The following is a 9,154-nucleotide window of genomic DNA, read 5'->3' on the forward strand; positions in this document are numbered from 1 at the left end:
CCCCTAATGCGTCTGCTGATGCAAAGTTTGACGCACATAAAGGATCAGGCGTCTGCACCAGAGGAAGAGGAAAGCCTTGATGACAGTCAGCGATTGTCTGGTCAGGGCAGTGTACATGACGAGGTACCGGGCGAAGAGGAGGTGGAGGATGAGGAGGATGATGGGGATGAGTATATTTTTAATGAGGAAGCTTTCCCGGGGGCACGGGAAATTGGTGGCGTGGCAAGGCCGGGTTCTGGTTTTTTGAGGGACACAAGTGACGTAGATTTGCCTGCAACTGCCCCTCAACCAAGCACAACCGCAGATTTGACAACGGGAACTTTGGCCCACATGGCGGATTATGCCTTGCGTATCCTCAAAAGGGACACACGCATTACAAAAATGATGAACGATGACGATTACTGGTTGGCCTGCCTCCTTGATCCTCGCTATAAAGGCAAATTGCAAAATATTATGCCACATGAGAACTTGGAACTAATATTAGCAACAAAACAATCAACTCTTGTTGACCGTTTGCTTCTGGCATTCCCTGCACACAGCGCCCGTGATCGTTCTCACACGAGCTCCAGGGGCCAGCAGACCAGAGGTGTTAGAGGGGCAGAAATAAGAAGTGGCGTTGGCCAGAGGGGTTTTCTGACCAGGTTGTGGAGTGATTTTTCTATGACCGCAGACAGGACAGGTACTGCAGCATCAATTCAAAGTGACAGGAGACAACATTTGTCCAGTATGGTTACAAACTATTTTTCATCCCTTATCGACGTTCTCCCTCAACCGTCATTCCCATTTGATTACTGGGCATCCAAATTAGACACCTGGCCAGAATTGGCAGAATATGCATTGCAGGAGCTTGCTTGCCCGGCAGCTAGTGTCCTATCAGAAAGAGTATTCAGTGCTGCAGGTTCAATACTAACAGAAAAAAGGACTCGTCTGGCTACCCAAAATGTAGATGATCTAACCTTCATTAAAATGAACCACAACTGGATTTCAAAATCTTTTGCCCCACCCTGCCCGGCTGACACCTAGCTTTCCTATGAAAAGGTCTTGCCTGTGGACTATTCTGAATGACTTTTCCAATCTCGTAATTTTCTTCACCTGATTGTCCAGCATACGACATGTTTCCACCTCACGAAATGGCCAAACTCCCCACACGGGGCCGTGCTATCGCCACTTTGCGCTTGGACCCTTGAGAGTGCTGTTTGTCTGAAGAGGTGGGTGTGGCCGCTTTTGGTCGACGGCACTGCCACTGGGTCCCTCATAGTACAATAAAGTGTCTCTGGCGGTGGTGGTGCGCACCCAACGTCAGACACACCGTTGTAATATGAGGGGCCCTGTGCCTGTACCGCCGGCCACAAGACAGTTCCCCCCCCCAGCTCAAACAGTGCTCTACCACTAGCAAAATTATCTCTCACAGCTTCACCAATGTGTAGTCTAGGCGCTGACATCCTTCAATGCCTGGCACTGACAATACCATTGTTTTGACATTTTTGTTATGTTAGGCCTTCGAAGCCTGTCTGCGGTCCCTTCTTTCTACAACTACTACACTGACCAGGCCACTGCTGGCCGTGTTACCCTGGAACCAATTTAAAAGTGCCTACAGTCAGCCCAATTTTGTTATGTTAGGCCTTCGAAGACTGTCTGCCGTCACTCCTTCCACTAGACTTCCACTGACCATACACTGCTGCCCATGTACCCCTGGAACCAATTTAAAGTGCCTACAGCCAGCCCAATTTTGTTATGTTAGGCCTTGGAAGCCTGTCTGCGGTCACTCCTTCCACTAGACTTCCACTGACCAGACCACTGCTGCCCGTGTACCCCTGGAACCAATTTAAAAGTGCCTACAGCCAGCCCAAGTTTGTTATGTTAGGCCTTCGAAGCCTGTCTGCGGTCACTCCTTCCACTAGACTTCCACTGACCATACACTGCTGCCCATGTACCCCTGGAACCAATTTAAAGTGCCTACAGCCAGCCCAATTTTGTTATGTTAGGCCTTGGAAGCCTGTCTGCGGTCACTCCTTCCACTAGACTTCCACTGACCAGACCACTGCTGCCCGTGTACCCCTGGAACCAATTTAAAAGTGCCTACAGCCAGCCCAAGTTTGTTATGTTAGGCCTTCGAAGCCTGTCTGCGGTCACTCCTTCCACTAGACTTCCACTGACCAGACCACTGCTGCCCGTGTACCCCTGGAACCAATTTAAAAGTGCCTACAGCCAGCCCAAGTTTGTTATGTTAGGCCTTGGAAGCCTGTCTGCGGTCACTCCTTCCACTAGACTTCCACTGACCATACACTGCTGCCCATGTACCCCTGGAACAAATTTAAAAGTGCCTACAGCCAGCCCAAGTTTGTTATGTTAGGCCTTCGAAGCCTGTCTGCGTCCCGTTCTTTCAACTACAACTACACTGACCAGGCCACTGATGGCCGTGTTCCCTTGGAACCAATTTTAACTTGCCTACAGCCAGCCCTATGTTATTATGTTAGGCCTTCGAAGCCTGTCTGCGTCCCGTTCTTTCAACTACAACTACACTGACCAGGCCACTGATGGCCGTGTTCCCCTGGAACCAATTTTAACTTGCCTACAGCCAGCCCAATGTTAGGCCTTTGATGCCTGTCTGCCGTCAATCCTTCCACTAGGCCTCCACTGACCTGTCTATTGCTGCCCGTGTACCCCTTGAACCAACATCATTAAATATAAAAAAAATTAATTTGATTAAAAAAAATAAGATCGTGTTGAGATCTCAAATGCAGACATTTTAACAATCAAAACAAACACACAACAAATATCTGGAACTGTACTACAAAGGTCCAACAGCTACAATTTCTTTCTCCTGCAAGAAGTTAACTGAAAGTTTTTTGGAGTTGTTAACACAGATATGGCATCCACCGAGTGTTGTCCTGTCGCGTCTCCTTTAAATTATTTCCAATAAGATGTTAAACTATTAATTTAATAAAATCAATAATTAAAAAAATAATTGAGTAAGTCAAAAGCACATTGCAAATAAACATTAATTACAAATCAAGAAGCATGGCGCGTCCGAGGGTGAGTAGATACCGAATAAGAATATACCGTATATACTCGAGTATAAGCCGACCCGAGTATAAGCCGACCCCCCTAATTTTGCCACAAAAAACTGGGAAAACCTATTGACTCGAGTATAAGCCTAGGGTGGAAATGCAGCATTTACCGGTGAATTTCAAAAATAAAAATAGATCATTATTTCCCCATAGCTGTGCCATATAGTGCTCTGCACCGTTCATATTTCCCCATAGGTGTGAACCATATAGTGCTCTGCACCGTTCATTGTGCCCCCTAGCTGTGCCATATACGGTGCTCTGCACCGTTCATTGTGCCCCATAGATGTGCCATATACGGTGCTCTGCACCGTTCACTGTGCCCCATAGCTGTGCCATATACGGTGCTCTGCACCGTTCACTGTGCCCCATAGCTGTGCTGTGCCATATACGGTGCTCTGCACCGTTCACTGTGCCCCATAGCTGTGCCATATACGGTGCTCTGCACCGTTCACTGTGCCCCATACATAGCTGTGCTGTGCCATATACGGTGCTCTGCACCGTTCACTGTGCCCCATACATAGCTGTGCTGTGCCATATACGGTGCTCTGCACCGTTCACTGTGCCCCATAGCTGTGCTCCATATACGGTGCTCTGCACCGTTCACTGTGCCCCATAGCTGTGCTGTGCCATATACGGTGCTCTGCACCGTTCACTGTGCCCCATAGCTGTGCTCCATATACGGTGCTCTGCACCGTTCACTGTGCCCCATAGCTGTGCTGTGCCATATACGGTGCTCTGCACCGTTCACTGTGCCCCATAGATGTTCCACATAAATTTGTGCCGCCGCTGCCGCAATAAAGAAAAAAAAACACATACTCACCTCCCTTGATTGCAGCTCCCGGCGTCTCGTTCCGGCGCCTCCATCTTCCCGGCGTCTCTGCTCTGACTGATCAGGCAGAGGGCGCCGCGCACACTGTATGCGTCATCGCGCCCTCTGCCTGAACAGTCAGAGAGCAGAGACGCCGGGAAGATGGAGGCGCCGGCCGGGAAGATGGATCGGCGCCCGGCGGCTGGAACGAGGACAGGTGAATATGCTATACTCACCTAGTCCTGGCGATCCTCGCGCTGTCCCCTCCTGTCTTCGGCGCTGCAGCTTCTTTCTCTATCAGCGGTCACCGGCACCGCTGATTAGAGAAATGAATAAGCGGCTCCGCCCCTATGGGAGGTGGAGCCGCTTATTCATTTCTGTAATGAGCGGTCCCACGTGACCGCTGAAGAGAGGAAGAAACTGCAGCGCCGAAGCCCGTGGGACGGCAGGGACAGCGCGAGGATCGCTGGGACTAGGTAAGTATACCCCAGCGCCCTCACCCCCTCACCTGCCGACCCCACCGCTACCGTGACTCGAGTATAAGCCGAGGGGGGCACTTTCAGCCCAAAAATTTGGGCTGAAAATCTCGGCTTATACTCGAGTATATACGGTAATCACCCTCGGACGCGCAATGCTTATTTACAACAGCCTTCCTTCCTAAGAATCAGCCCTTCCGTGGTGTAGAGAGAGGTTGTGTTACACTCCAAGGTGTTCCCCAGGTTGCCTTTCCTGAGCTTCGATCTTCCGGCTCTCGTTTAGTAGCTGTTGGAAACTACGCTGCATTAGGCCTACTAATTGTGTATGGGTGAAACAGTGGCGCATCTGCGGTCCCTCCTTCCACTAGGCCTCCACTGACCTGTCTACTGCGGCCCGTGTACCCCTTGAACCAACCTAATAAAATATTTAAAAAATTAATTTGATTATAAAAAATAAGATCGTGTTGAGATCTCAAATGCAGACATTTTAACAATCAAAACAAACACACAACAAATATCTGGAACTGTACTACAAAGGTCCAACAGCTACAATTTCTTTCTCCTGCAAGAAGTTAACTGAAAGTTTTTTGGAGTTGTTAACACAGATATGGCATCCACCGAGTGTTGTCCTGTCGCGTCTCCTTTAAATTATTTCCAATAAGATGTTAAACTATTAATTTAATAAAATCAATAATTAAAAAAATAATTGAGTAAGTCAAAAGCACATTGCAAATAAACATTAATTACAAATCAAGAAGCATGGCGCGTCCGAGGGTGAGTAGATACCGAATAAGAATATAATCACCCTCGGACGCGCAATGCTTATTTACAACAGCCTTCCTTCCTAAGAATCAGCCCTTCCGTGGTGTAGAGAGAGGTTGTGTTACACTCCAAGGTGTTCCCCAGGTTGCCTTTCCTGAGCTTCGATCTTCCGGCTCTCGTTTAGTAGCTGTTGGAAACTACGCTGCATTAGGCCTACTAATTGTGTATGGGGTGTAGAGACAGGTTGTGTTACACTCCAAGGTTTTCACCAGGTTGCCTTTCCTGAGCTTCGATCTTCATGCTCTCGTTTAGTAGGTGTCGGAAAGTAGGCTGCATTAGGCCTACAAATTGGGTATGGGGTGGAGAGAGATGGTGTGTTACACTCCAAGGTGTTCCCCAGGTTTCCTTGCCATTGCTTCGGTCTTCCGACTCTCGTTTAGTAGTTGTAGAAAAGTACACAGCATTAGGCCTACAAAATGGGTATGGGGTGGAGAGAGATGGTGTGTTACACTCCAAGGTGTTCCCCAGGTTGCCTTTCCTGAGCTTCGATCTTCATGCTCTCGTTTAGTAGGTGTCGGAAAGTAGGCTGCATTAGGCCTAAAAAATGGGGAATGGGGTGGAGAGAGATGGTGTGTTACACTCCAAGGTGTTCCCCAGGTTTCCTTGCCATTGCTTCGGTCTTCCGACTCTCGTTTAGTAGTTGTAGAAAAGTACACTGCATTAGGCCTAAAAAATGGGTATGGGGTGGAGAGAGATGGTGTGTTACACTCCAAGGTGTTCCCCAGGTTGCCTTTCCTGAGCTTCGATCTTCATGCTCTCGTTTAGTAGGTGTCGGAAAGTAGGCTGCATTAGGCCTACAAATTGGGTATGGGGTGGAGAGAGATGGTGTGTTACACTCCAAGGTGTTCCCCAGGTTTCCTTGCCATTGCTTCGGTCTTCCGACTCTCGTTTAGTAGTTGTAGAAAAGTACACAGCATTAGGCCTACAAAATGGGTATGGGGTGGAGAGAGATGGTGTGTTACACTCCAAGGTGTTCCCCAGGTTGCCTTTCCTGAGCTTCGATCTTCATGCTCTCGTTTAGTAGGTGTCGGAAAGTAGGCTGCATTAGGCCTAAAAAATGGGGAATGGGGTGGAGAGAGATGGTGTGTTACACTCCAAGGTGTTCCCCAGGTTTCCTTGCCATTGCTTCGGTCTTCCGACTCTCGTTTAGTAGTTGTAGAAAAGTACACTGCATTAGGCCTAAAAAATGGGTATGGGGTGGAGAGAGATGGTGTGTTACACTCCAAGGTGTTCCCCAGGTTGCCTTTCCTGAGCTTCGATCTTCATGCTCTCGTTTAGTAGGTGTCGGAAAGTAGGCTGCATTAGGCCTACAAATTGGGTATGGGGTGGAGAGAGATGGTGTGTTACACTCCAAGGTGTTCCCCAGGTTTCCTTGCCATTGCTTCGGTCTTCCGACTCTCGTTTAGTAGTTGTAGAAAAGTACACAGCATTAGGCCTACAAAATGGGTATGGGGTGGAGAGAGATGGTGTGTTACACTCCAAGGTGTTCCCCAGGTTGCCTTTCCTGAGCTTCTATCTTCAGGCTCTCATTAAATTGTGGTTAAATGGAACAACTGCATTTGGCGTACTAGTTGGTTTGGGGCCTACTATCGGTGTCTGCCACTCCTTTCTGTTCTCCTGGTTTCCTGTCCTGAAATACCATTTTCAGCCTCTCGTTAAGTAGTTGTTAATGTTAGACTGCATTTGGCCTACTAGTTGGGTTGGGGCCTACTATCGGTGTCTGCCACTCCTTGCTGTTCTCCTCCACTGAACAAAGCTGTGCCGCCTGTTTACTACGGTTGCCAATTTTGAACTGCATTTCGACTACTTACTGATTTGGCCCTACTCTCTGTGTCAGCCTCTCATTCCAGTTGTCCTCCACTGCAATGCCCCCTGGTTATTCCTGTGTTACCAATTTTGAACTGCATTTAGCCCACTTTCTTCTTTGGGCCTATATCTGTGTTTCCACTTCATCGTGCCCATTGCCCAGCCAGTGATAGATGAGTCTGCTGGTACATTGACCCATAACGCAACATTCCCCGTGCACGCTACACAACAACATTGTGACCCTGCTGAAAGTCAGGTTGCTCTTCCCGCATACCATACCACCTTACACGGGGACAAAGAGGAAGGTGCAGATGAAAGTGCAGGTTCCTTCATCAGGTGGGGGGAGGAATACTAGTTGGCGACGTCACTGGCACAGGGCCTCTCATAGTACGCAAAAGTGTTGCTGCCGGTGGGAGGCGCCCCCGCCGTGCAAACACACCGCTGTACTTTGAGGGGCCCTGTGCCAGTGCCAATGCCAACGAGTGGGCCCCCCCTGCTTGCTCAGGTTCACAGCACTTGCAAAGTTGAAATACTTACCTCTCCCTGCTCCACTGCCATGACGTGGTCCAGATTTCCTGGGCCCACTAATTACTTGAACCAGCCCTACCCCCCACAACTTTAGCCAAATGACCCCCAATTTCAAATGCCTTCCAATTATTATAAGGTAAATTACGCTTGACAAGCTTCATTAAGAAGAATGGATGGTTTTGACATTAAAATGGGCACTCTAGGTGTTTTCCTGGCCCCCACTCACTGCCGACTATGCTGCCCCATTGACTTGCATTGGGTTTCGTGTTTCGGTCGATCCCGACTTTACGTCATAATCGGCCGATTTCACTCGACCCGACTTTGGACATAGTCGGGTTTCGCAAAACCCGGCTCGACTCTAAAAAGGTCAAGGTCGCTCAACTCTAGTCCTTACCTTTCCTGGGCTATATCATCTCTGCCCAGGGATTAGCTATGGATCCTGCCAAACTATAGGCTGTGATGGACTGGTAGGAGCCCCATTCTCTTAAAGCAATGCAGCACTTTATGGGGTTCATTAATTACTATCGCAAGTTCACTCCACATTTCTCAACTTTGGTAGCTCCCTTGGTTGCCCTCACCAAGAAGGGAGCAAATCCCAAATTGTGGTCTGAGGAGGTCTCCAAGGCCTTTCTCTCCATTAAGTCACACTTTGCTAGCACTCCCATCCTACATCGTCCCGATGTAGATCAGCCATTTATTATGGAGGTGGATGCCTCATCTGTTGGTGCTGGAGCAGTCCTTTTCCAAGGACCTCAAGGTCAGAAGCACCCTTGCTTCTTCTTTTCTAAGACCTTCTCACCAGCAGAGAGGAATTATTCCATCAGGGACAGGGAGTTGCTAGCCATGAAGTTGGCCTTCTCAGAGTGGAGACATCTCTTGGAGGGAGCTCGTTTTGCCTTCCAAGTCTTCACAGATCACAAGAATTTGCTGTACCTGCAGACAGCCCAGCGGTTTAATTCTCGCCAGGCAAGATGGTCCTTGTTCTTCTCCCGTTTCCATTTCACCCTCCATTTTCTTTCGGGGGAGAAGAACATTTGTGCCGACACTCTCTCTCTCGCTCCGTTGTATCATCTGAGGAGGAAGAGGAGCCTTGGCTTATTGTCCCCACTGAGAGCCTGAGAATTGTAGCCCCGGTTTCGCTCGAGTCTGTGCCTCCGGGCAAGACTTTTGTACCATCCAATCTGCGTCCGGAGGTTCTTTCTTGGGCTCACTCATCCAGGGTGGGTGGACATTTTGGGTCCAAAAGGACATCTGAGCTACTGGCAATGACATATTGGTGGCCGAATATGGCTTGTGATGTCGCAGAATATGTGCGGGCGTGTGTCTCTTGCACCAAGAACAAGTCTCCTCGGCAACGGCCAGCTGGGTTGCTTTACCCCCTGCCGGTGGTGGACAGGCCCTGGGAGATGGTCGTGATGGACTTTGTGGTGGGCTTATCCAAGTATCGTAGCTGTACCATTATCTGGGTGTTCACCGAACCTTTTTTCCAAAATGGTGCACTTGGTGTCTCTTCCACGGCTACCTTCTGCATGGGCTCTGGCAGCGTTGTTTGTCAAGCATATCTTTCGCCTACATGGTATGCCGGACAAAATTGTCAGTGACCGGGGTCCCCAGTTTGCATCTCGATTCTGGAGAGAGCTTTG

The sequence above is a fragment of the Ranitomeya imitator genome, chromosome 8 (assembly GCF_032444005.1).
Source record: "Ranitomeya imitator isolate aRanImi1 chromosome 8, aRanImi1.pri, whole genome shotgun sequence".
Lineage (NCBI taxonomy): Eukaryota > Metazoa > Chordata > Amphibia > Anura > Dendrobatidae > Ranitomeya > Ranitomeya imitator.